Genomic DNA, 26,931 nt, shown 5'->3' with positions numbered 1-26,931 from the left:
ACCAAATGGAGGAGGCTGTCACAGCAGATGAGTCACACTATAGATCTCACACATCAGGAGTCACACTACACAAACTCACTCAAGCAAAAACACAATTTCAGCCAATTAGTAAAGACACAGTGTGAGAAGCTGGCCTGGGATTGTCATATAGTTACTGCTTATCTATATACTGTGTTAAGTTAGCATGAGCTTATTAAATGTTTAAACGCCATTTTTACTTTTGCTGCTGCTGCACACGACACTTAATTGTTGATTTAGCTTTCAACCTACAAGAGCGTTGTGATTTACATGAGAATAATATGTTATTGCTCTGATATCAGCTTTGCTTAGCAAACTATGTCTGTACAGAGAGTGCTGAAGCTTCAAGGATAACTCGACACAGAATTGTTGTGAGGTCTGATCTCCGCACCTTCATAGACATAACATAAGTGCAGCTCCTGCCAAATTCTGGCTTTAGGCGCGTTTTATATTGCTTTGCTTAGAGCACACACACACACTTGATGCGGTTCGCATGCAGAGAGAGCTGGTGGAAGCTGATGTGATCTCTTCATACTAGGATCTTGAGGTATGGGCCCGCCCTGCTAAAACCCAAAGAGACCTCCTTAGATATTAATATAATATGCTAGTTAGGGAGGGTGAGAATTAGGAGTTGTTAACCCTTATTCATTACAGCATTTTAGTATGCTGTCACCATTTGCTTTTTATGGACTAGTAACTATGCTGATAACTTTGCTTCTGATAATATGTTTCCTTGTATTATCTAAGATACTGCGTTTGAGAAAACGGCATTAGTAAATAAATATTTCAAATGTGCACGTGTCCTCATTTACTTCACGTTCTGGTTTGAAATGATTGTATAACGAAAGAGTGCTCATGTGTTCCACGTGACCTGAGGTATCGTAAGTTCATGTTCTGGTTTGTCTAAACATTGGGAGTTTGTTATGATCAATGAGACATTGTAGCTAGCCTGGTAAGGGGATTTTGGGTACTGAGGTGAGTTTTGGGCCACCCTAATTCGCCGAGGTTCCAAATCTCTATGCACAGTTCTGTAGGAGAACGGAATTCCCGCTACATGGCGCCCATTCGTTGGTGGTCTTATATCATGACACTCGAGTAGTATATCATTCAAACCTTAACCCCTTCGCTGTCTTTTCCGGAAAATGGTGGTGTCGGAAAAACCTACCTATTTTTTAAATAGGTCTTTTCAAGCTTGAATCTTTCTAAAACGGTTTCCTTGAATTACTACCCAGTTGTGCTACAAAGTTTGCTTTGTTTTTCCACCCTCCTGTGCAGTCATGGCCCAGCCTGTGGACATTCCGCAGCATAGTCGCATTGCGGTGCGCAATCATTTGCAAACTTACAATGTACCCGTTGATGGCTTGGCTGTGATTTTGGTGGTGAGCGCGGAAGCAGCTTACCCGTACAAACTCTTTTATTCGTGGGTGACATTTCCGGTTGTGGACGCAAATTCTAATGTGTTCCACACTTACACTCCCTCACCTGTGCCGGCTGAATATACTCCGTACAGGGCACTGGAAATACCTATTGATCATTGGCAGCATCGCGTTTGGTTTGGTGGCGCCCTACCACATTCTTTAACCGCTCAGAGGTTAGGTCCTTTGTCCATTCCAGGCGCAAATTGGCCTGTTTTAGCTGGATTTACTCCTCATCCTCAACACGGCAATTGTACCTTGGCGGAGGTTCGTAGACTGCATGCGGTGATTCGTGCATTAGTGCAATACATAGGTCGTCATCTCCCGGGTGGGCCCCCGGGGGGTCCGGCTCTTCCAGTGGGACAGGGCGGTTTGAAGCTCAGTCCTGTGATGGTCAATGCAGTGATGGGTAAGCGTCCCCAGGAAAAGGATGATTTTCCTTTCTGGCTTGCCGTGAAATTTGACCAGCTGGAAGCAGTATTTCCTAATACAACTCCAGGTGATAAACATAGAATCTTAACGATTAGTTTACCGAAGAATTTGGCCCCCGAACTCGTCGACTGTTAGACCTGGAGAAAAACATTTGCGGCGATCTATGCGAGGTGTTACGGCACTCCGTCTATGGCTGTCCTGCCTATGATCATTAAACGTGTTCAAGATGATCACGGACCGGAGGCAGCGGTTTAATTGGGTATGCGCCTGTGTGCTCCTTTGATATAGTTTGCGATCTCATTCTTGCTAATGTCAAGGGGGATGCAGTGAACTTTCATGTAGCTAATGCTTTGGAGGCGGTTCCCGATGCCGATAAACCCAGGCAGTTAGCGAGAATTATTGTGGCTGCTTAGAGAAAAGTGGGTCGCAATAGCAAGGGTCTGAAACCTTTTTCTGTCAAAGAGAAAAAGCAACCCCAAGGGCAGACTTCTGAAACGGAGGTTCAGCCCCAGTCCAAAAAACAAAATTGGCCTAAAAAACAGAAACAGGGTAAGCAACAGCAACAACAGCAGAAACAGGAGTCTCACCCTGCGTCTCCGATGCCTGCGCAAACAGAACGTGTTTATGACTTGCGCGATCGCGCAATGATTAAATCAGCTGATCGTTTTCAGGTTTCTGATTAACGCTCTTCTCGTTCCTTTCAGGACTCATCGGCCCCAAAGACCGGTGGTGGAGGAGGCGGAAGGGGTCGGGGTGGTCAACAGGGTTGTGACCAGCCCCGCCAGACAGACGTCACAGGACAGCAGGACGGCTCAACGCCGAAGAGACCGCAGTTTGCCAAAAAGAAAGTTGCGGCTTTAACAGCGCATCAATATGCCACAGTTAGTGAGAACGCGGCTTCGGAATATGACTTTGCTGGACAGCGCGGCGGAGATTACCATTGTGAGAGAGGCCCTGCGTCCGCTACTGAATGCGACAGCAATGATATTTATGTTGTGATAGAAACAGCTGATACGAGAGTTGCTCCCCCTGATAGACTTTATGAAATTGTCCTGTTAATAGAAGGTGACATACAACGTACCATCAAAGGGGTATTTTGGGAAAATCTTTCGTCTACATATGACATTTTGCTTTCGGAGGCTGACTGGCCCCCACCTATTGTGCTCGCAGCGCCGCGAGGGGAGGAGGTAATCCTCTCGAGTTTCGCGAACACTGTCTCGAAGGAGCATGCGCAACATTTTGCAGAAGAGTGGGCTAGGGCTCTAGCGCCGGCTCTGTACCGCAACCAATGTGGTTGGGATAAATTATCCCCATGCCACGAGATTCCTTTACGGTGTCAGCCGCAGCCTCAACCTCAATATCCCATCCGGCGTGAAGCCAAGGCTTCTGTCGCGGCAATCCTTGAACAATTGGAATATCAGGGAGTTATTGAAACATGTGTGTCACCGATGTATAACCCTCTTTTTACTGTGACCAAGCCGGACGGGCATATCGTTTGGTATTGAATTACGGGCATTTGAACTCGCATTGCCGAAACTGTGCAGTACAGAATACTCACGGCTCTGCCCTAGTGGATAGTCTTGTGCGTAAGCGTTTTAAGACCACGCTTGACATTTCCAACGGTTTTTATGCCCATCGATTGGATAGCTTTAGCTCCCAATGGACCAGCTTTACTTGCCCCGGGGTCCAAAAACAATTTCGGCGTCTCCCAATGGGCTATAAGAATAGTCCTGGTATATTTACCGCCCACATAGTCTCTCTTTTAGAGAGGATCGACCCAGATGCTTGCTCGTATGTGGATGACATATATCTCACGGACGACGAAATTTGGGAGCATCTGTGTCGAGTGAACTTCATAATTTGTACCTTTGCAGACATGGGTTACAAATTTAACTTTGCAAAATCGCACATTGCGGAGTACACAGTGTTGTTCCTGGGCTATGAGCTCAACAATGAAGGTAGAGGTTTGGCTCCTCACTTCTTGGAGAAATGCGCACAGTTGCGCGCTCCGACAACACTGAAAAAATTACAGTCTTTACTGGGTTTTTTTAATTTCGGGAGAACTTACATTCCGGAATATGACCAGCGTATCAAGCCTTTGTATGCTTTGATACAACCAACTTTTTCCAAATCATGCTGGCTGCCTGAGCACTCGGCCATCTTGCAATCCTTGCAGGCTGATCTGCTCGCTTCTAAATTTCTGCTGACTCGTGATAACCACACTAACCTGGTGATAAGAATCATTCCTGAGACGGTGGGTTTCATGTACCTGACTTTAAATGAAGGAGACACAGTACCTATTGCTTACAAGTCACACTTGTACACTTCGGCTGAAATGCGGTTTTCCTCTGTGGAGAAAGTTTTGACGGCTGTACAGATGGCGATTCTTAAAGAACATGCTCTGTCACTGGGAAAACGCATGTTGGTTGTTACACCCTGTCCTCATTTAGAGGCAGTCACGAAAGCCAGTGTACCGAATTCTAAAGCTTTGCACCCTCGGTGGATTCAATGGGCTGCTTCCTTGACGTCCACGGATGTCACGTTTATTTTTGACGCCTCATTACGGTCGCAAGAGTACTTGCAGTATGAATTTGTTCATCCTGCTCCTCTAGCTATGCGACCTTTGGAGGACTTCCATTGCATCATTTACACCGATGGTTCGGAGCAGGTTGCGCATGGCTCTAAACACGCCTACATTTCCGCATGCGCCATTGTGGTAGGTGCCATGGTGAACAATGAGTTCAAGTTCAGAGTATTGCACATGCAGACTTTAGGGGACTGCACCGCACAATTGGCAGAGCTTCGTGCTCTTTTACTAGCGTTGGAGTATGCTGATCCTAGTGTGAGTACTCTTATTGTGAGTTATTCTTACTACTGTGTCCAGTCTTACGATGAAAACTTGTTCTTTTGGATTCAGAATGATTTTCGTGATTCCAAGGGTAGCACAATAAAACACAAGATGATCTGGGTTTGAGTGGCTGAGCTTAAGGCTAAGTTGCCACTCGTTTTTGTGATTCATACTCTCGGCCATCTGCGTGTGGGAGTTCACACTGTCGGTAACTCGCTTGCTGATGAAGCAGCGAAATCAGCGGTGTCTACGTATTTAGTTGCAGCAGTTACACGGTCCAAAAGTAAGATTGATGATGACATCTTGGCGGCTGAGAAGGGAAGTAAACATCCTACGGGGTTCCCTTCGAAGTACACATACCACTTAAGTCCCAATAAGGTTCCTTTCGAAAAAATTCCTGAAGTTGGTGAACGTTTGATTCCCAACTCGGATCGCAGGGCTAGCTTGATTACAGCGGCGCATGAAGGTGTGGCGTCTGCGCATGCGGGCATCTCGGCCACTGTAGCTCAATTACAACAACGTTTCTGGTGGCGGGGACTGTACAAACAGACGCGAGATTATGTCCCTCAATGTGACATTTGCCAGCAGATTAAACCTTTGACTGCTGCGCGTCCGCCACAGACACAGTTGTACACTTCTAATAAACCACTAGGTTGTGTTTATTTAGATCACTGCAGTCCTTTTTCCTCTGATACTGCGTATAAGTACATCTTAGTAGCAGTTGATTCATACACACGTGTTGTGTGGGTTTGGCCCCATCGCAGCGCTGATTCACGGACTGTCATAGGAGATTTGCGTGTCTTTGTAGGGATTTTTGCCTGTGGTACCTTCTATTCGGATGAGGGTCCAGCTTTCGCCTCTAAGGCGTATAAGGATGCCATGACTTCGATGGGGGTCCAAGTCAAGTTTTCGTCTCCCTACAGACCTGAGGGTAATAGTGTAGTGGAGCGAATGAACCGTGACTTAAATCAATCATTGACAGCTTGAGTTATAGGCACTGGCAGAAACTGGCTGGCCCACCTTAATGGCGTGTAGCGTGCACTTAATAATCTCCCTAGAAGGTCTCTGGGTGGGCGGACCCCATATGAAATGCACCTTGATGGTCTAGACTGCGTGGCTCGCGCCACAACCTTTGACGTAGATGAACATTGCAATGTTTTACAGGATCTACAAAAGACCAGAGACAGTCTTGCTAAGGAACATTTGCCCTCCACATCGGATGATGCGTTGCAGATCCCGGTAGTTGGCTGGCTACCCCAAGTTGGAGAACTGGTTCGAGAGAAGATTGATAACAAGAAAGAATTTGGACCTTCCTATCGAGCTCCGGTTGCAGTCCTTGGAGTGAAGGGCACAAGAACAGTCATTTTACCTCCGCTTCCAGGTCGTAAGGAAAACAGGTTTATCTCAATTGACAATGTCAAGATACACAGAGTGGCCGATTCTTCTTAGTATGACTCCGGCAGTTTCCTGTCCTTCCATTGTGAGAAATTCTATTTTGGCCACTGCTTCTACTCCTGCACCAGAAGTGGCCATCGAATTGCCTGCAATTTCCAGTCCTTTATTAAGTACTTTGCCTGATACAGACCATGATGAGATCGATTACACTTACCCCACTGACTTGCAAACACGTTTGGCCACAGAATCCAGATTTTCATTTGACTCTGTTTCCAATGGCTCGAAGAAACCCTCACGGTTTGCAGTTTATGCCAGCTTATTTAAAAAACATTTTTTGGTTCCCCCTTGGACATATATTTGGCTAGTGCTTTTTTCAATTTACCTTTTTATGTCAATTCGGTTTGCGTTTTATTTTTTTTCGAATTGTCAGTGGACATTATGTCGAGGAAAGAACATGCATTCGACATTTCAAATTCATGGCCCTACAGAGGTTGTTAATGTCCCTAATGTGCTTAGAGTTAACATGGGGGATGTAGTGAAACAAAACATACGCTCTGATGATTGGGATGTTCAGGCCGTAGAGACTTTGTTTTCTGATTTGAAATACTATGCTGCCTTTGGTGCTGAAGATTTGTACTTAGAATCTGCTAAATATGGTGATTTGTTTTGCTTTCAACCTTTTGGCAGTTACTTCTACATAAAACTACTTCCAGAAGGAATACTGTTAATTATACGCAATGGGAGCATTGCCCAGCACCGAAACAAGGCAGTTCAAGTACTTTTTTGAAAAAGTATACTTATTTCACGGACGTTAATCAGTCCAATCCCGAGTCTTTTTATTTTAGAATGACACAGAAGCCAATGTCCAAGATTAGACTTACTCTACATGTAAGTCGCTGGTGGATTTTTAAAGATTAAGGACCTTTCCCAGTGGACCCTGAAGAAACCCCAGTGGAAGACAGAAGGATGGAGAGCCACCCAACCCATGGATACTCTAGTACCCACGTTACCCACACCAGGGACGCCGAGAGCATACGTGTGAAGTGGTGTCGGAAACCACCATCAAACCCAATGGAGGACTTTGGGAATGTTCTGCTGCTGATGAAGGAGAAAGTGTCCACTGGAATCCAAAAGAGGAGTCTAGATAAGAGGCATATTATTTCTCACAAAGATGGGGAGAGGATCATACCAAGAGGGGTAGAGAGAAGAAAAGGTGATTTACATGCAGTGGAACAAATTGTGTGTTTGGAAACTGCCTTCATTCACACACAAATGTGTGTGACATGCTTCATCATCGGGTCTTCTTGCAAAACACCCTGGCATAGCCACGCACAGAATGGAGCATAGGGAGGGGGAAGACAAACAACATAAAAGTGAAGCGCAGTAGTGACAGGGTGTGTTATACCCGGCGACTGGGTACAGTGATAGAAAAGGTACAGCAAAGAAAGTGCTTAAAACTGGCTCATGGGTACCCTCTAAGAAACCTTTATTCACGGGTCCCAAGGCCAGGATTAAAATAGTAAAGGATGGGTGTGTTATAGAGAAAGCTAGGTCCTCAAAAACACCCCTCCTCTGTTTATGTGTTCATGCCGGAAGCAGTATGTTGGTATGACAAGCCGTAAAGTGAAGACCCGCATTATGGAGCATTGGAGTACTATTAGATGTGAGAGGTCTAATTCGAAACTGACTGCACATTATTTAGAACTAAGGCTTACCACGGATGAGCTCAGGGGGTTGGTCATCAAAAAGCTGCAGTTGGGTTCTTATACGGGGGACAAGAATAGAGCCCTTTTACTGAGAGAACAAAAATGGGTCTATCATTTGAAGAGCCACATTGTGGGGCTTAATGACGATATCCCATGGCATGCCCTCACGAGATAAACTTCCTAACCTTTTGCTGGCATTATGTAGTGGCTCACCTTCTTTCACTGGGAATGACGTAGAGACAATACATATGTCTGATCTGATCAGTCTTATTGGGAACGCTTGGAGTTCCACCGTGTTATATGTCCTAATTTATGTTGGACTGGCAGCCCTGTTCTCTCCCTTGGGGGTAAGACTGTACTTAGGGGACCCGGTGGGCAAGGTGTTGTCCCCTGGGGATGGCCCCCATAGTACCTTGTTTGGACTGGCAGGGTCTATTTATATTCTGGGACATAGTACTCCCGTATTAATAACTGCGGGGGATTGGTGTTTGTTTTTATTTACGTGCTGAGCCAATCGCCCCCTGCCGGCCACGCCCCCGCTCGCCCCCTCATCACATTCCCTCTTTTTATGATTAATCACGAGAGAGGTACCTCCATATATAGGAAGGTGAGTCTCCTCTCGCTTCCGTTTTAATTTTTAAATTTTTAATTTGAGGATGGGAGGAGTGATTTCTAGATTCACCTCTTTGTGTTAAGATCTCCAGAGATGTTGTTTGTATTGGTATCAGGTTCCCACTCTGGATGATCGTGATTGACAGAGAAGAGGCGTGATTCTAAAGCCCAGGACCATGCCCCTTCCTTCACCCGCTCAGCGTTGGGACGCTGACGCATTTGCGCCCCACATGACTCCAGGGGGCGGATGCGGAAGAAGCATACTTATCAGCCGTGCCGGCGTCTTCTCACTGCGCTACGCGGCAGTGAGGAAGCAGGCACGACTTGTGCGAACTCTCTTCAGACCAGTAAGGGGGCTAGAAATGGGATGCTTTTAACGTTCTCTGGCATTAATAGACTATCTAAAGTACACTATGATACCGGTAATTGTCAATTGACGTGCACTGTGTTCTCTTGGATACAGGTTGTGTTCTTAGGGGTTCTCCCTGCCCACCGCCATTTCGGGTTCACCAATTTGATAAACTCAGTGAATGTTGGCTGGGGGCAGGCGTGGAGTTGTTCCCCTGGTTTTAGCAATGATGAGGACATTTGTTTTCAACAACGAGTGGATGTAGTGGTGTTTTTACGCATGACAGCAGCGTTTATGAATATCTGGGTCTCCCTGGGTCATATCGCAGATGGATTTTCTAGGAGGGGTTAAGATAATGATACAGTTAACCTGGGCATTGACAAACAGACGAACAGACAGATTAATTAGTTTGATGCCCATTACTTCACAAAGGGGATTATTATTTTGAACTCATAGTCTTTTGGTGAATATGGTGATTACCAGTATGTACCCAACTCCCCTTGACAGGCATATGTATGTTGTGTCTTTCCAGTATTTGTATCCCGTGTTGGCGGGGAGTACCTCCACACGTTTGGATCATTCTAGGTCCATGAACCCCAGCCACTGACCAGATCAAGGTAATGTGGGGAACCTGACTGGGACTGGTAGAAGTCCTGAGGAAGACCGACGTGTCCTTCTGTTTGGAGGCACAGTAAGACCGTCGAAGCATGTTGACACTGGCAGTTTAATGAGGTAGTGAATCTGTCATCCCTCACCTTATCCGTCACACAAGAACAACTTTACATCAAAGGGTTGGGATTTCTCCCCACAAATCAGTTGGATCACTTTCAGTTGCACCAGGATCTGGCTACTTTGGTTCGGAACATCAGACTGAAAATCCTTTTTCAAGATAAAGAGTTCATTGCTCCTTTGAGAGGGGACACTGCACTACGCCCAAAGTCTTCTTTTACTCCCCAACTTGCTGTGTTGCCGATTGAGGTGGGAACTTTTGAACAGGCGGTTATCCATGACCAAGAGAATTTAAATCAACAGAAATCGCGTTCCTTCTCTAATTTGTCTAATGTGGAGAAGATGGCCCTGAAGGAATTGGAGGAGAATGGGGATATTGTTGGGAATCCTTTCTGCTGACAACGAATAGAGGAACAAGCCCTGTGCGGAGGAACTGACCTTGGACCCTGGGACTTGAACTGTGCCCTCTCGTGCCTGCTCCGGTGCTGCTCGACGCATCACGCTGTAGGAGGAGGCGCTGGGTGTGAGTTCTGTGCTGCTGGGGAGGTCAACCGGCTTTGCTGCAGGGTGGAGCATTGCACAGCAGGGACTCACTCTCCCAGGAGTCCCTGCTCGACCACAGCCACCTGGTCCGCGCCCCCTGTCAGCCACGCCCCCAGGCGATCACACACTCCCTATATCTGGCTCAGACTGCCGCCGCGCGGGACGCGTGCGGGATGTGCCGGGCTAAGCCCGGGCAAAGGGCGGGCCCTCTGTGGCCCTCAGAGGCCTGAGGAGACCGGACTGGACCAGGACCCCTGTCTAATTTGCACTGTGAGGTACACACACTTCGCTGACTCTATCTAGTCTTTGTTATTGCTTGCTAGTAGGAAAGTGTAAGTGTATTGTCATCAGAAGTAAGGCATTACCACCATCAGTATACCCCAACTGTATTGATCATCTAGCAATGTTGAAACAAAAACAATCTGTTACTCCCTGCAACACGATGGACAATTATCTAGTTCAGGTGGTGGCCAAAATAAATAATGAACGCAGGTCTTCGCTGGGTCTTAGTCCAACGCCAATAGTTACTCCATTGGAGACCCCAACGGTGAATCTTCTGGAGTTGGATGATATTAACGAAACTGTAGCATTTTCCCAACTTAGCACTGACAGCCCTATGTTGAATGCTTCCACTAACTCAAACTTAGACATAATAGTGGTAGATGATTTGGTTGACCTACAAAAAGAAATAGAGCTAGTTGAGGATAAATCTCCTCGGCGCCTGTTCCAGCGCCGAGAGTAGCCAAAGGGGCCAACAAATACCAACCTAAGTGAGGCGGGCTCCGCTCTAGTAGGAAAAGACCTGCCACCCCTCCTAGTAAAAGCACCATAGAAGAGGCAGGGAGAGAAGATGATGGTAACATGTTGTGGGATGATGCCAATATTAAGAAACTTATGGGTATGTTGGACTCGAAGTTAAGTAGGATCATCAAACCCCTGTTATCTAAGATTGACCACCTCACTGAAAAAGTTAATAAACTTGAGGGTCTTTTGAAAAATACCAACGATAATGTGGAGGCCATACCTAACCAGGTTGTAAGCAAATTAGAGGAAAAAGAAAATATGGACACTCAACTAGGAAAGGGGAAAGAACAAGTAGCCCCAACCCATTCCTCAATACCAAATCTAGGACTAGGTACACACACCTTATTAGACGATGGTCCCATAGCAAGACCAGTGACGTTCGAGGAACCCGGCTTAGATGCTGGACCGGTGGAGCTAATCGTAGAAGCCTCCCCTATGATCCTGGTCCTAGCTAACGTTCCACTCTTGAAATCAGGCCAGGTAGAATCTCCCCAATCACTACAAAATAAAGCGTTGCTCTGGTTGAGCAATAACATGCATATTTCTTCATGGGGCAAACAAAAACTGGCACAGGATTTGTTAACTGCAAGAAGAGTGAAGTGGATAGGGAGCAACACTAAAAGATTTGCGGGGGACTGTGTGGTACTAAACTTTAAGGGACCTGAAGTACTGCCTGAAGTCTTACTTAACCTATTTCCCCCCCAACGTAGAACAGCAGAAATAATTCCACTCACACTGGACTTCTTTTATAGCAGAAGAGGTCTTGTAGTAAATCCGAATATTCTTAGGACCAAGTGGTCAGTTGTGGTAAGTAGAAGAGGATGGAGTGTCCCAAATCTTGACCAAGGCTTGAGCATTGAAAATAGTTTTTCTGCCCTTTCTAATTTAAATGAGTGCGATTGACTGGAAGAGTCTAAATATGTGCAAGGGATCACTCAGGGGAGGAGCACAAACCTAATTACTGCCAATATGGTGTGCGCACAAGCTATCCAGCAGGCATGAAATTGTAGCGAATCAAAAGATTCTAACGCAAGGGGAAGGGAAAACACTCTGCACAATAGAAGCATCAATCCTGAAATTGTTAGGAGCACCGGCAGGTTGTCAGAGCAGGACTCATATGACCAAATGAATGCCCCCACAGCGGTGTCAGAGGTTGTAACCACTTTGACCGCTGAGCCGGTATGCAGTGGTACAAGATTAGGTCAAGTAGGGATTAAAACGGGCAATCCTATCCTGACCCTTATGTCATGGAATGTTGCAGGCATAGCGTCTAAAATGGTAACTCCCGAATGGTGTCATTTTATTGATAATTATGATATCATTTTATTGCAAGAAACCTGGACTTTAGGCCCGGTTTTTCGACCAGGGGTATGTGAACTTTCATATTCCAGCAACAAAAAAACGAAAAGGCCGTCCCTCGGGAGGGCTGTTGATATGGATACGTCAGTCACTCGATTGTATAATAATACAAAGATCACTGCCAACTAATGATATCTTAGCACTTAGAGTGCGATGGGGCAATGGCCAAGAAATTTCACTTTTCAACATATATGCTAGGGGGGTGGGGGCCGGAAAAACCTCAGAAGTAGTATCTGTCCTAGAACAGGAGGTGGAGCTCCTACCCCTGGAACAACATATCATGGTAGGGGGGGACATAAATTCTACCTTTGAACCCTTGGGTGAGGAGGATAGGACTATGACAGAGGAGGAGGATAATAAATGGGGAATACCCCAGTTTGAGGTGCCTGCCATTAAGAGATGGAGTGCAGTGGCCATCCAAATGAAAAGTCTTTGCCTGGCAAGAGGCCTAAGAGCGGCCAATGGGCGCACGCCCTTTGACCGCAACGGGTCCAGTACGATTAACAACGGCCGGGCAACCAGCATAATTGACTATTTCTTGGTAGATGTGAGGGACTGGAGCAAACTGATAGATATGGTTGTGGAAACAAGAATAGAAAGTGACCACAATCCTTTGTGTATGACTTTCCATCCATATCAAGGGGCTGTGGGGCATAGTACCTATGTGGAAAGGGTCACCCAGGACATAGTCTGCACAAACAATCAGCGCCACCTGAAATGGAATAGGCTTGTAGAAGACGTAGAGAAAATAGTTGACCTGAAGAGAGCAGTGATTGAGGAAATACATGAGATAAAACCCCATGTTGGGAAGGTAAACTTCCAAGATCACATGATGGCGGCCCACACTAAATTCTTCCACAGATTACAGGCCTTTTTCATAAAAACGGTTAACCTTAGTAAGGTTAAAAAACATCTCCCCAGACTGGGTTGATATGACAAAAGCTGCAGATTGGCGCGCCAAAGCTTGAGTATTGAACTAAGAAGGGGAAACACTGTTGCAGTTAGGAAGGCTAGGGACATATATAGATTAACACAAAAACAAGCTAAGAAAAGATGGGACGAGGAGCACTGGTGTGAACTCAAGCATGCCTGCGCAGCCAAAGATTCAAAGGTATTCTGGTCAACTGTAAAATGGGATAGGGGAGGTATAGCCACCCAACCACAAAACCATGTCCCTAAAAACAAGTGGACCGAGTTCTTTAAACCTCAATACGCCCTTAGCCTAACGCAAGTCATTGACTTTACACTTCCAACTGTGTACTATAATCACGAAGTGTTCAATGAAAAGGATGTTAGTATCGCTTTGGAGTGTGTAACGGGGGGAAGAGGCCCGGGCATGGACGGTATACCAGCAGACGTCTTCCTAAGCGAACGGAAGTCATGGTGCACGTATTTCTCATGGTTAGCCAATGCAGTGGCCATGGGAGGGGAAGTGCCTTTATCCTGGAAGGGTGCGGAAATTATCCCCGTATTCAAAAAAGGTGACAAATCCCTGCCCAACAACTATCGACCCATCAGTCTCATAGATACAGCTCAGAAACTGATGGGCCGATTAGTGCAGAACAAGCTGCAAACTTGGATAGAGGATAATAACATCTTGTCGCCCTACCAAGCGGGTTTTCGCCCCTTGACTAGTTCTATAGATCAGGTCTTCTATTTCATGGCCATTTACTGGAGAAATGTAACATTAAATAAGGGTACCCTCTATGCCGTCTTTGTGGACCTAAGAGCTGCATTTGATCTAGTGCCTAGGCAAAAGCTGTGGAGGACTTTGGCCGAAGCAGGAATAAGCCCAGAACTTCTCATTCTCCTTGTGCGTCTGCATGAAAATAATTATGCTAAAATTAGGTGGGGGGCGCAGGGAGAAGTGACGGAGCCATTCCCAATAGAGCGGGGAGTGCGGCAAGGGTGTGTCCTGGCCCCAACACTATTTTCCATTTATATTAACGGTATTGTGGATTATCTGAACAAATCTCCAAGTGATGCCCCCAAAATTGCAGGCTCATATGTCCCCGTCCTCATGTTCGCAGATGATACGCTTATACTGTCACGCACTCCCAGCGGTCTCCAAAAGGCTGTAAATGCATTTGGCGATTTTTGTGATAGTCGGGGCCTTGAGCTGAACACTACTAAGACAAAGTTTATGTGTTTGAACTGCCAGTCTACATTTAAAGGTGCAATTACTTATAAGGGCACTCCTCTAGAGAAAGTTGATGCTTTTTCCTATTTAGGAATAATGATACAGGATAATATGAAATGGAAGTCTCACAATAACATGGCAGTACTAAAGTTTAGCCAGCTTGCAGGAGCAGTTGCACTTAAACATAGTGCCTCGCTGACATAGCCAATAAATTGTGCCCTCAAAATCTACAAAATGAAAGTCCTGAGTGCTTGTATGTATGGCTCAGAACTTTGGGGTTTCTCAAATCTAACAGACCTGGGTTTAGCGGAAAATGGGTTCTTGCGTCGGCTGGTAACGGTCCCGCAAAGTACACCCACAATCCCATTGAAACTGGACCTTGGTCTGAGAAGCATTGAGGACATAGCGCGATTGCGCCCATTGTTGTATTGGAGGCGCCTGATGGTGAAGCCGCAACTAGCCCACTATGCATCGGCATTGTTAGATGTTGTCAAGTTTGACCAATTTCATTGCATAGTTTGGCTGAAAGATCTGAGGGGTCTACTGGCAAAGTTAAAACTGGACCATCTTTGGGGTAATATGGATGTGACCAAGTTTCCAACTAAAGCAAAACTGAAAGAAATATATTGGGAGATGGTGTATTTTTCAATCTATTGTGCTGGGTCAAGAGCTAATCTATCTGGCCGCTTTTCGGATATTAAAATGGTTCCATCCTGCGAAGCTTATTGGGATATAATTGAAAGGCCGCGTGACAGGAAGTTATACTTCCAATTCAGAGTCGGAACACTCCCAGTAAATGCTTTTAAAAAGCATTGGTTTCCACCGCGGGATGAGAACTGTTATCATTGTAAAGACCAAATAGAACATATCTCCCACTTGTTGTTTTGCTGCCCACTATATGCTAGTCCAAGGCGCAAATGGCTAAGACCAGTTTGTTTAAATCTGGGTACTCGTAGCCAGGCGAATGCACTGAGAATATTAGAAACAGATTGTTCGCCGCTCTTTGCAACTGCCGTAGCTAAATTTCTTGGTTGGGCTTGGGTGATCCGCACTCGCACTTTATTAGATATTGTACCTGATTAAAAATACGGTTTTTAGGATAGAACTGTTTTTATCAAATTTATGAATCAAGTAAATGTTTTAATTGTGCATTGTATTCGACTGTCAATTGTTTAATATGTATTTTATTGTGAGTATTTTTAGATATAGTATTTGTTTGTATAGTATTAGGGAGGAACTGCTTTTATGATGAATGTCGAATAAAGCTTTGGAATTTGGATATTGTTCTGAAATCTGCAGATAAGGGCAGGGCCATAGTGATTTTGGACAAAATCCCCTATGATGATGAATGTACTCGCCTGTTATTGGATGACCGGAATTATCAGAAACTTGTGAGGGACCCCACTCCAGAGTTCACCACTGAGGTTGTCTCACTGGTGGAGGAATCACGGTCCAATGACTGGATCTCGGGTCATGAAGCTGAATTTTTGGTGAATAAGCAACCAGGAACTATTTCTATGTTCTCCCAAAAATTCATAAACCTACCAGACCCCCTCCCGGGAGACCTATTGTCTCAGGGATGGGTTCCCTTTTGGAACCTCTGTCACAATTTTGTGACTTTTATTTGAAACCTCTAGTACAGAGATTACGGCATATCTACGGGATACTCCAGACATTCTACACCATTTGAAGTAAATGCCATTTGACCCAGGTACGGAGTTTTTTCATAGCCTCGATATCAAGGCCTTGTATACTAACGTCCCGCAAAGAGAAACACTCAGGGTCTTGGAAGAAATCTTGTTTGCTGAGGATTGGCCCTATCAAACACCTAGGGCCTTTGTCCTACATCTAGCAGAAATAGCCTTGACTAAGAACTACTTTGAATAGGAGGGCACCCTGTACCTGCAGACCCATGGTACCTCCATGGGCAGTGTTTTTGCCCCTAGTTTGGCAGGACTTTACGTGTGGGCATTTGAACGATCTGTGATTAGTGACATCTCCTGCCCCTGGACGTCCAATATACAACTTTGGCGTCATTATATTGACGACGTCTTGGTGGTTTGGATTCATCTCTTCCTCGAATGGCTTAATCAGAGGAATCCCTTACTTCATTTCACCTCCACTGTAACCAAGACGAGTTTACCTTTCCTGGACCTAGTGATTCAACCCAGGGAAGGACTTCTGTACACTAAGTTCTTCCACAAACCTACAGATAAGAACTCTTTACTTGCCTTCGACAGCTTCCACCCCAAATCCCTTAGGGAACATTTACCTGTTGGACAGATTTTCCAGATACACGGGAACTGTCTGACAAAGTGGATTTTAAGGAGGAGGCGAGTTTCCTCTCTGAGAAACTGCTAAGGTGGGGTATCCCGAACGGGTGATAAAAAAGGCCAGAAAGAGAGCTTCCAATGTCAACCGGGAAATCTTGTTGTCCAAAACCATCAGACCCGCAACGAATAAACCAGTTTTTGTTTCTACATTCAATACGGCTTCTCAGCAGATCAAACGGACTGTCCTGAAAAACTGGAGGATTTTAAATTCCGATGGGTGGAGCATAGAAAAGTCACTTTTCTCATTTAAACGCAGTGAGAACCTGAAAGATCTACTGGTCCATACTAGACCACGGAACGTGCAACATGGGGGGGCTATTTCATCTGCTGGCCTACCCCCGTTGAGTGGACACAAACGGTGCGGTTCGTGTAGTGTGTGCCACTTAACCAGTAATATGAAGTGCATTGACGTCGGTTTGGCATACCCTTGGGAACAAAGATCCCATTCTAATTGTAATTATGAAGGAGTATTTATCTGATTACGTGTCCATGCCGGTTGCAGTATGTTGGGATGACAAGCCGTAAAGTGAGGACCCGCATTATGGAGCATCAGAGTATTATTAAATGTGGGAGGGCTAATATTTCACATTGCCTAACTTATGTTGGACTGGTAGCCCGGTTCTCTCCCTTTGGGGTAAAACTGTACTTAGGGGACCCGGAGGGCGAGGTGTTGTCCCCTGGGGATGGCCCCCATAGTACTTTGTCTGGACTGGCAGGGTCTATTTATATTCTGGGACACTGTACTCCCTTATTAATAGCTACGGGGGATTGATGTTTGTTATTTATTTATATGCTGAGACAATCGCCCCCTGCCGGCCACGGCCCGCCCCTCCTAACATTCGCTCTTTTTATGATTAATCACAAGAGAGGTGCCTCCATATACAGGAAGGTGAGTCCCCTCTTCTTCCATTTTCATTTTTTTATTTTTTATTTGAGGATTGGAGGAGTGTGTTCTAGATTCACCTCTTTGAGTTATGATCCCCAGAGATGTTGTTTGCAATGGGATCGGGTTCCCACTCTGGATGAATGTGACGGGCAGAGAAGGGGCATGGTTCTAAAGCCCGGGACCACGCCCCCTCTTCCACCGGCTCGCCGTTTGGACGCCGACGCATACGCACGTGACTCCAGGGGGCAGATGCGGAAGAAGCATACTTATCAGCCGTGCCGGCATCTTCTCACTGCACTACGCGGTGGTGGTGAAGCAGGCATGACTTCTGCAAACTCTCTTCAGAACAGTAAGGGGGCTACAAATGTGGGTGCTTTTATTGTTCTCTGACATTAATGGAGTATTTAAAGTACAGTATGAATCCGGCAGTTGTTAATCGACGTGCACTGTGTTCTCTTGGATACAGGTTGTGTTCTTAGGGGTTCTCCCTGCCCACTGCTATTTCAGGTTCACCAGTTTGATAAACTCGGTGAGTGTTGGCTGGGGGGCAGGCGTGGAGTTGTTCCCCTGGTTTTAGCAATGATGAGGACATTTATTTTCAACAACGAGTGGATGAAGTGTTGTTTTTACGCAAGACAGCCGCGATTATGAATATCTGGGACTCCCAGGGTCATATCGCAGATGGATTTTCTAGGAGGGGTTAAGATAATGATACAGTTAACCTGGGCATTGACGAACAGGCAGTTCCATCAGATTGATGCCAGTTACTTCACAAGGGAGATTATTATTTTTAACTCATAATCTTTTGGTGAATATGGTGATTACAGTATGTACCCAACTCCCCTTGACAGGTATATGTATGTTGTGTCTTTCCAGTATTTGTATCCCGTGTTGGCGGGAAGTACCTCCACACGTTTGGATCATTCTAGGTCCATGAACCCCAGAAACTGACCAGAGCAAGGTAATATGGGGAACCTGACTGGGACTGGTAGAAATCCTAAGGAAGACTGACGTGACCTTGTTTTTGGGGGCACAGAAAGACGGTCGAAACATGTTGACACTGGCAGTTTAAGGAGGGGTGTTTTTGAGGACCTAGCTTTCTCTATAACACACCCATCCTTTACTATTTTAATCCTGGCCTTGGGACCCGTGAACAAAGGGTTCTGAGAGGGTACCCATGAGCCAGTTTTGAGCACTTTCTTTGCTGCACCCATTCTATCACTGTACCCAGTCGCCGGGTATAACACAACCTGTCACTACTGCATTTCACTTTTATGTTGTTTGTCTTCCCCCTCCCTATCCTCCATCCTGTGCGTGGCTATGCCAGGGTGTTTTGTAAGCAGACCCATTGATAAAGCATGTCACACAGCTTTGTGTGTGAGTGAGGGCAGTATTCAAAAACACAATTTGTGCCACTGCCTGTAAATCACCTTTTCTTATCTCTACCCCTCTTGGTGTTATCTAGATAAGAGGTACCTGCAAGCAGAGGGGACAGAATCTATGTCATTCAGGAGTGACCAGGCGACTTGGAAGACAAATGCCCTCCGATGTCGGCTGTTGCAGGATGGATGATGATAAACTTAACTTTGCAGCTGTGAGGACCGGTGCTGAGGGGTCGGTGTTTGGCTGGAGGACCTACAATCCTTGACAAATGCAACCAACGCAGGAAGTGAAGAAGGAGCAACTTCGGGACAAGCATGGTCCAGGGTACCCACCACAAGCAGGAGAGTCAGGGCAGGCCCCGAGAAATCAGGGGAGCCCAAAAAGGTAACCCTCAAGTGGGCTCACAGGCCAGAGGCCCTGGAGTCAAGAAAGGACCTCAAGCAGCTCACCAAAAGAAGCAGGCCATAATGCACACAGTATGATGTGGCTGAAGATTCTGGTCACTGGAGGTGCTCCAGGTTGGGGCTACCTGGAGCCCGAAGATCTTCTTGTAAGGAAACCAACAAACCTTTGCAACTACAAGTTGAAACGGTGCAGAGGGGTTCAGTTATTGCAGCCACCACAAGGGATAATGGCCTCAAACTTGGTGAGAGGGCTGGGGGGCAGGCTTCAGTAGCAGTTGAAAACTACAACATGTGTTGCTGACCCTACAGAGTCCGGAGGAGCTCAGGATCAGCAGACCGGTTGCCTTAGTTGTGGTACCTGCGAATGCAGGAGAGTGACTCCTTCTCTCCAAGGGAGATTCCTTCAGGTGTCTTTGATGCCCACAGGCCTTGGAAGGTTCCTGCATGGTGCACAGGAACAGAAAATTCAGCTGACTGAAAGGGAATCAAAATCCGCCCAAACGAAGTTCAGAGTGCCCAGACTGTTGAAGACGAAGTGATGTCTGATCTGAATCTTGTCCCACAACTATTCTAGGGACCTACAACCAGTTAAGCCCTTAAGTACCCTACAGAAAGGGTTGGGATGATTCAGGGGACCTTCCCATGGGAGGGCCTGGACAGGGGGGGAGCTTCCTCCTATATCCTTTGCGCACCAGAGCGGGAGCCAACGGCTCCCAGGACTGGTTTGAACAGGACTATGCATGGGGACCCCATCTGTGCCCCTCATGGAGACTGAGTGGTGTTGGCAAGCGCATCCAGCCTACTCCAATACACTAAATCCTGTCTGGGAGGTGACTGGATGCCTATTGTTCTGCCATCCCCTGCTTGAGCTTGTCTCAGCGGCAGGAGGGCAGAATTGTGTCTCTGGTCGGCAGCAACCATTTTGTGCTGTCCTGGTCAAGAAGGCTGGTACTGGGAACACTGAGAGCCTAACGGAGGGTTCTTCTAGTGCTTGGAATCATGCCTTCCACACCGTTTATGGTGTGGGGTATGATTCCAATATGTTTGATACCAAACATTATAGGATTCGTTGCAGCCAGTTTCGAAATGGTCATCGTGTAATTACGCAGTGCTCCTCTGTATAGTATACGGCTGCTTCACTGACAACCTGGGAGAATGGACTCTGTGGGCAGTAAGGCGATCCTGCTCATGCAGGGGCACCCTCTCACTTAGAATCAAACACCCTGCCTTCTGGATTGCAAAGGCCTGCTATAGGGTGACTTATAGGTTTTTAGTGCAATGACCCTTAGATATAGGAAACCTATATCTTTAGTAAGTGGTGCAAGCACCAGCTTACACAGGCTGCAATGGCAGGCCTGTAACTCCATTTTGAATGGTCTCCCATGGTTGGCTTAATGCATGCTTCAGCCCATGTGGGACCTCTGGAGTACCTATGTCCTGGGTACATGGGTACCATATACTAGGTACCCCAGTATCCAATCTGGGATGTACCTAAGTACTGAACATAACAATTTAGGGAGAATGCCGATAGACTGGGGTCCCGATTAGCAGGATCCCAGTCAGACAATACAGCTTAGCAACAGGCAAAAAGTGGTGGTAACCATAGAAGCAGATCCAACTTTCCTGCACACAGCATATAATATGTGGAGGCAATGCAAAGCAGGCCATATGAAAAGATGGACAACACATGAAACATACTCATTGGTTGCCATGTAAAGATAACGCATCGAGACACATCCATCATCTTGAGGGAGATGGTGAGAGTGTATGTACACTTCCGGAGGACTAAGTAAATGAGTTTGCCAGGAGGTACTATGGCTCCTTATACAGGAGGCGCTCCCCGAGTAGAACAGAAGCGCTTCATACATATTTGTCCTCTGTAGGAGTACTGAAGCTGGGGGAATCTGAATTGATGATGTTCGATGAGCCCATCACAGCTCAGGAAATCTCACAGGGACACAGATGGATTCCCAATTGAGTTTTATAATTGTGCCAACTCCCTATTATAACAATCCTTATTAGAAATGTTTGAGGAGGCCAAAGAGATGAGAAGGTGTATTTCAGACCTTTGTGAGGCCCACATTGGCAATATCCTGAAAACGGGGGCTTAGGGGAAAAATCTGAATTCATATCGTCCAGTATTCTTAATTGATTTAGCATTAAAAAAAAAAAAAGCTGATTATTAACTTCTCAGGCACACTCCACAAACTATGGGAAGACTGGAATGTGGATATAGACACATTGCATGAAGAAGAATGGATGTTTGTCCTCCTGGCGGAAATTACAAAGAGGCTGAGCCTTATACAATTCAAATATTTACATGGATTTTGCCTTACTGCGGCACGTGTATTGTGCTTTCATAGAGGCCATGGGCCTCGGTGACTTAGCTGTTAATTTCTCAGTTTTATAGTTCCATCCTGCAGAAGCCATTGGAGTTCCCTCCAAAAGTTGCATGCATGATATCCTTGAAGATCAATCAATCAATCAATCATGATATTTGTAAAGCGCACTACATACCCGTGAGAGTCTCAAGGCGCTGGAGGGGGGGTGCTGCTAGTGATCGAAGAGCCAGTTCTTGAGGAGTCTCCTGAAGGCCGGTAGGTCTTGGGTCTGCCGTAGGATTGTGGTGAGGGTGTTCCAGGTCTTGGTGGCGAGGTGGAAGAAGGATCTGCCACCAGCGGTCGTTCTTCGGTTGTGGGGGACAGTGGAGAGGGCGAGGCTGGCGGAGCAGAGCGGGCTGGTGGGGGAGTAGAAGTTAAGTCATATGTTTAGGTATGCTGGGGCCGTCTTGTGGAGAGCTTTGTGTGCGTGGATGAGGAGTTTGAAAGTTATCCTCTTGTTGGTGGGGAGCCAGTGCAGGTCACTCAGATGGAGTGAGATGTGGCTGCGGCGGCGGATGTTGAGGATCAGACATGCCGAGGCATACTGGATACTTTGCAATCGTCTCAAGAGCTTGGCCGACGTTCCTGCGTAGAGGGTTTTTCCGTAGTCCAGCCTGCTGGTGAAGAGGGTCCGGGTGACTGTTCTTCTTGTCTCAGTGGGGATCCACTTGAAGATCCTGCGGAGCATTTGGAGGGTGTTGCAGCAGGGTGAGGAGACGGCGTTGACCTGTTTAGTCATGGAGAGAGTAGTTGTCCAGGATGACCCCCAGGTTGCGTGCATGGTCAGTGGGTGTCGCCCCGACACCCACCGACTGACCATGAGTTCCTTGAAGATGAGGGTTATACAAAAATCAAACATACACTCCTAGTCCATGGGCAACTGAAGCTAAAGGGAGCAATGGGCGTTGCCATGCTAATCATGGGGGAGGAGAAGTAGGAAATTCAAGCACAACGAGCTAGAAGATGCTCATGATGTTTCACCCTAGATTGTTTAACTGTTTTGAGTGATGTTAGGAAAATAGAGCCCTGCGCACATATGCCGGTCGAGGAAGCCCTCACCCTGGAGGAACAAGCCAGGGAAGTGAAATCACAGTGATGAGCGAGGCTAGGCTCAGCAATGATGAATAGGTTTCCATTTGGGTGTTAACTGCTGTGGCCCAGGGCAGGGTCAACAGAATTCCTTTCATAAAAAGATCCGGGTTGGAGCAGATGATGTGTTGAAGGAAGGAGTGGGTGGTAGCCAGCTGAGGGAGGGCTCTCCCTCCCCCAGTGATAGCCACTGTTGTTTACTTCACAAAGTTAAGGGGCAGTCTACAGAAAGAGATCGGTATTCTGACTTCCGGTTTCTATTGAGTCAGAAGCATTGAAGAGCAAGCAGCTTCTCTGTTATGCTGAGAAACATCTCTTCCTCTTTCCCCAGCTTAGCCGGCTCTTGTAGTGGTTTTATTACAATGTTATTTACTTTTAAAATTGTGTCCACTGAACAGGCTTTGCCTTTGTCAAGCACTGCTAGTTCAAGAAAAGTATACCGCCTGCGCCTTCAGCAACAGCCCCCACCAGTTGATTGCTGTTCTGTTGTTGCTGCGGTCTCCTACTTTAAATAAAAAAAAACATGCACACAGGTCTGTCGGTCATTCTGATTTTGTTTTTACAGCTGTGCTGGAAGCTCACAATAATAACTGAAAAATAGGGTGAAACTCTTTTTACCAAGTTAGGTAGATAATGAAACGTGAGCACGAAAGTGCGGCTGCACAGCTATATTTAAGTCATTAAATCCAAGCACAGATGAAAACAGGATCAGTAAAGAGAGGCTGTTTTCCATATGAAGTACATCACAAACTTCTCGCCCACCACTTTCAGATTTCACCAACCGCCGCTGTCTCCTACAGTTAGGAGTAAAACCTGGGAAACAAGATATGGCACACAGTTAGAGAAAGGAGACCCCTGAGTCTGGTGACATGGAGTCGAGGTATTGAGCGATGCCGGGTCCATGATGTGCTGATCTTTTGTTGCTTTGGTTATATAAAGGAACCTATGAAACCATCCCACACTATCCACCAACTGACACTGCTGAATAGGTTCATTAAGAAACAGTATACATTTTATGTAAGCTTTGAATAAACCTGGGGGCACCACCATGAGTTAATTGTTCTTCACCTTAATGCTATACCCTTTCCTCTGGCGGAGAAAGCATATTTTGGGAGGTGGGAAATTATGGCATGTTAATGCCCTCTAGAAGGTGCCTTACCATACTAGAACATGCCTTTCCGTAGTCTCATAGCTAATACACTAAGGCTCTCATTAGGAGTTGGACTTATCTGTTTTCCATGGTGGGTATGAACGTGACACTGCCCTGTCCATTCTGGAATCAACGCCCGCATGGAGGATTTTAAACCATTGACTTTGGTTTCCAGAATAGTATTAACCACTCCTAGTCTGATAATGTGAATGGCAGTAATTGGAATGGAGATGCCGGCAGGAATCTGTGCCTTCATTCCCTGTGTTCCAATGTCCAGGTACCAAGCTCAGCCTATAAGAGCACATGACCCTGGCATTGCTCAAAGTGGAGTTATCCTACCCAGCACAGCTCAACCACCAGTTGGTAAAAGTGACCTTGACCAGCCAGAACATAAAGACATGAAAAGAAGCCCCTTTGCCAAAATAAACAGGATGTATATGGTTCACTTCCTGAAAACAATCCCGCCAGTGACTTACAAACAGAACCCATTGAATGATGGAATTTCCAGCTGCACAATTTATATGCTGAAGTAAGATCAGGTAAAGAAGATGAATAGTCTGATCCTTCGCTGGCTTCCATGTAAAATATTAGTAGCACCAGTCAAGTCCACCTTTGAGTCATATTTTTATCCTAATGAATAATTAATAGTTAAGCATGTTTTTAAATCAACAATGAACCCAACACTGCTCAGGATAGTTTGAAAAACAGCATTGAAAGAATGACTTTTACTAGATAAAGCCTAAAAGGACTATGAATGCTACCACCAAATGCATTTTGAATTGACAGTAATGAATATGGATGTGAATATCTCTGACTAACCATATTTTAAATTTAAAAAAAAATAGCCGCAGTATTTGATTAACAAAAACCACGACCAAATAGACTCCCAACAAATCCTTTCACTTATAGGCTTGTAAACCTGAAGCCAAAATGTAAGTATGTGGTGTAAAATGGTGTAAAATGGGGGGGCAAGGCAAGCCCGGCAAGCCCGACAGCAGAGGCCACAGACCGCGCCGTGAGGGGAACGGCTAAGACACCGACACCAGCGCCGTGAGGGCAACGGCCAGGGATCAAACAGCGGAGCGCCGAGCGCTCAGTGGGGGACTTCATTTCCCAGGTGCCCCGGAGTTTCACCGGCGCACCGGTGACACCACAGCCTGCGCCCGGGGGCGCTACTAAACAGCGGAGCGCCGAGCGCTCAGTGGGGGGCAAGGCAAGCCCGGCAAGCCCGACAGCAGAGGCCACAGACCGCGCCGTGAGGGGAACGGCTAAGACACCGACACCAGCGCCGTGAGGGCAACGGCCAGGGATCAAACAGCGGAGCGCCGAGCGCTCAGTGGGGGACTTCATTTCCCAGGTGCCCCGGAGTTTCACCGGCGCACCGGTGACACCACAGCCTGCGCCCGGGGGCGCTACTAAACAGCGGAGCGCCGAGCGCTCAGTGGGGGGCAAGGCAAGCCCGGCAAGCCCGACAGCAGAGGCCACAGACCGCGCCGTGAGGGGAACGGCTAAGACACCGACACCAGCGCCGTGAGGGCAACGGCCAGGGATCAAACAGCGGAGCGCCGAGCGCTCAGTGGGGGACTTCATTTCCCAGGTGCCCCGGAGTTTCACCGGCGCACCGGTGACACCACAGCCTGCGCCCGGGGGCGCTACTAAACAGCGGAGCGCCGAGCGCTCAGTGGGGGGCAAGGCAAGCCCGGCAAGCCCGACAGCAGAGGCCACAGACCGCGCCGTGAGGGGAACGGCTAAGACACCGACACCAGCGCCGTGAGGGCAACGGCCAGGGATCAAACAGCGGAGCGCCGAGCGCTCAGTGGGGGACTTCATTTCCCAGGTGCCCCGGAGTTTCACCGGCGCACCGGTGACACCACAGCCTGCGCCCGGGGGCGCTACTAAACAGCGGAACGCCTCTCGTCCCGCGAGGACACGCGCGGGACGCGCCGGGCGAAGCCCGGGCAAAGGGCGGGCCCTCTGTGGCCCTCAGAGGCACAAAGAGGACGGGACGGGCCACCACTCTTGGTTCCATCATAGTATAAGGTACAGTCTGGTTCTATCCTTTTAACCTCTATCGCTTTGAATAAATTACTGTTGTCATCCGGATCCAGACCACAAACTATAATGTCCATCTGGGAAGAGCTGAACGACCTCTGTGGCACAAACTATATCCCAGATCTTATAACACCCCCCATAGCGGCCAGAGACACTGATTTAGTATATTTTTCTCCCCAGGCATCTCCCGTTATAACCCTCTCTCCATCCAATAAATGCAGCTCCTCTCTACTCGCTCCCAACCCAGTCTCATTTACGTTGGATAAAGCAGAGACTCGACCAAATGATTCCGCATCCCCCCTTCAAGTGACCCTCCTGGCCCAAATAGAGCGACTGCTCATCACTGCTCTATCTCCATTGGTAGCAAAAATAAATGACTTGGGAGACAGGTTAGCCAGAATCGAAAAAACTGTAATTGGGTCATACCCATCAACTGGTAATACTGTTACCCCCTCTAATATCCACCATAACACCCGTGAAAGGTCTAACAATGCTCCCAGGATAATTGAAACTTGCAACCCCCCTCTGATACCACCCACTCATACTGGAAAAAACGCGTCTTGTAATTCTGAACATGCCCCACATAGAGCTCATATGATCCCCCTAGAGAGAAGACGTCGCATTGATCTACCCCCCGAAGCTGCCCCATACGTCACTGTTCTCTCTGGGGTCCCCCCTCTCAGTCCGGGCAAACGCGAGCTACACCAGGACCTACTCAACAAAGCCATTTTTTGGCTCAAAAACAATAGATCATTACCATCTACACTAGACGGCGGGATAATGAGCGTCAGAAGAGTGGGGTGGCTTGGTCATCTACCCAAAAATGTTTCGGGGGACCTGATCTTAATTAAATTTAAATATAGGAACATTGCCCCCTATTTGAGATCTACCAAACCCAAACTT

The sequence above is a fragment of the Lissotriton helveticus genome, chromosome 6 (assembly GCF_964261635.1).
Source record: "Lissotriton helveticus chromosome 6, aLisHel1.1, whole genome shotgun sequence".
Taxonomy (NCBI): domain Eukaryota; kingdom Metazoa; phylum Chordata; class Amphibia; order Caudata; family Salamandridae; genus Lissotriton; species Lissotriton helveticus.
The sequence above is the reverse complement of the archived record's forward strand: the minus strand, read 5'-3'. Positions refer to the sequence as shown.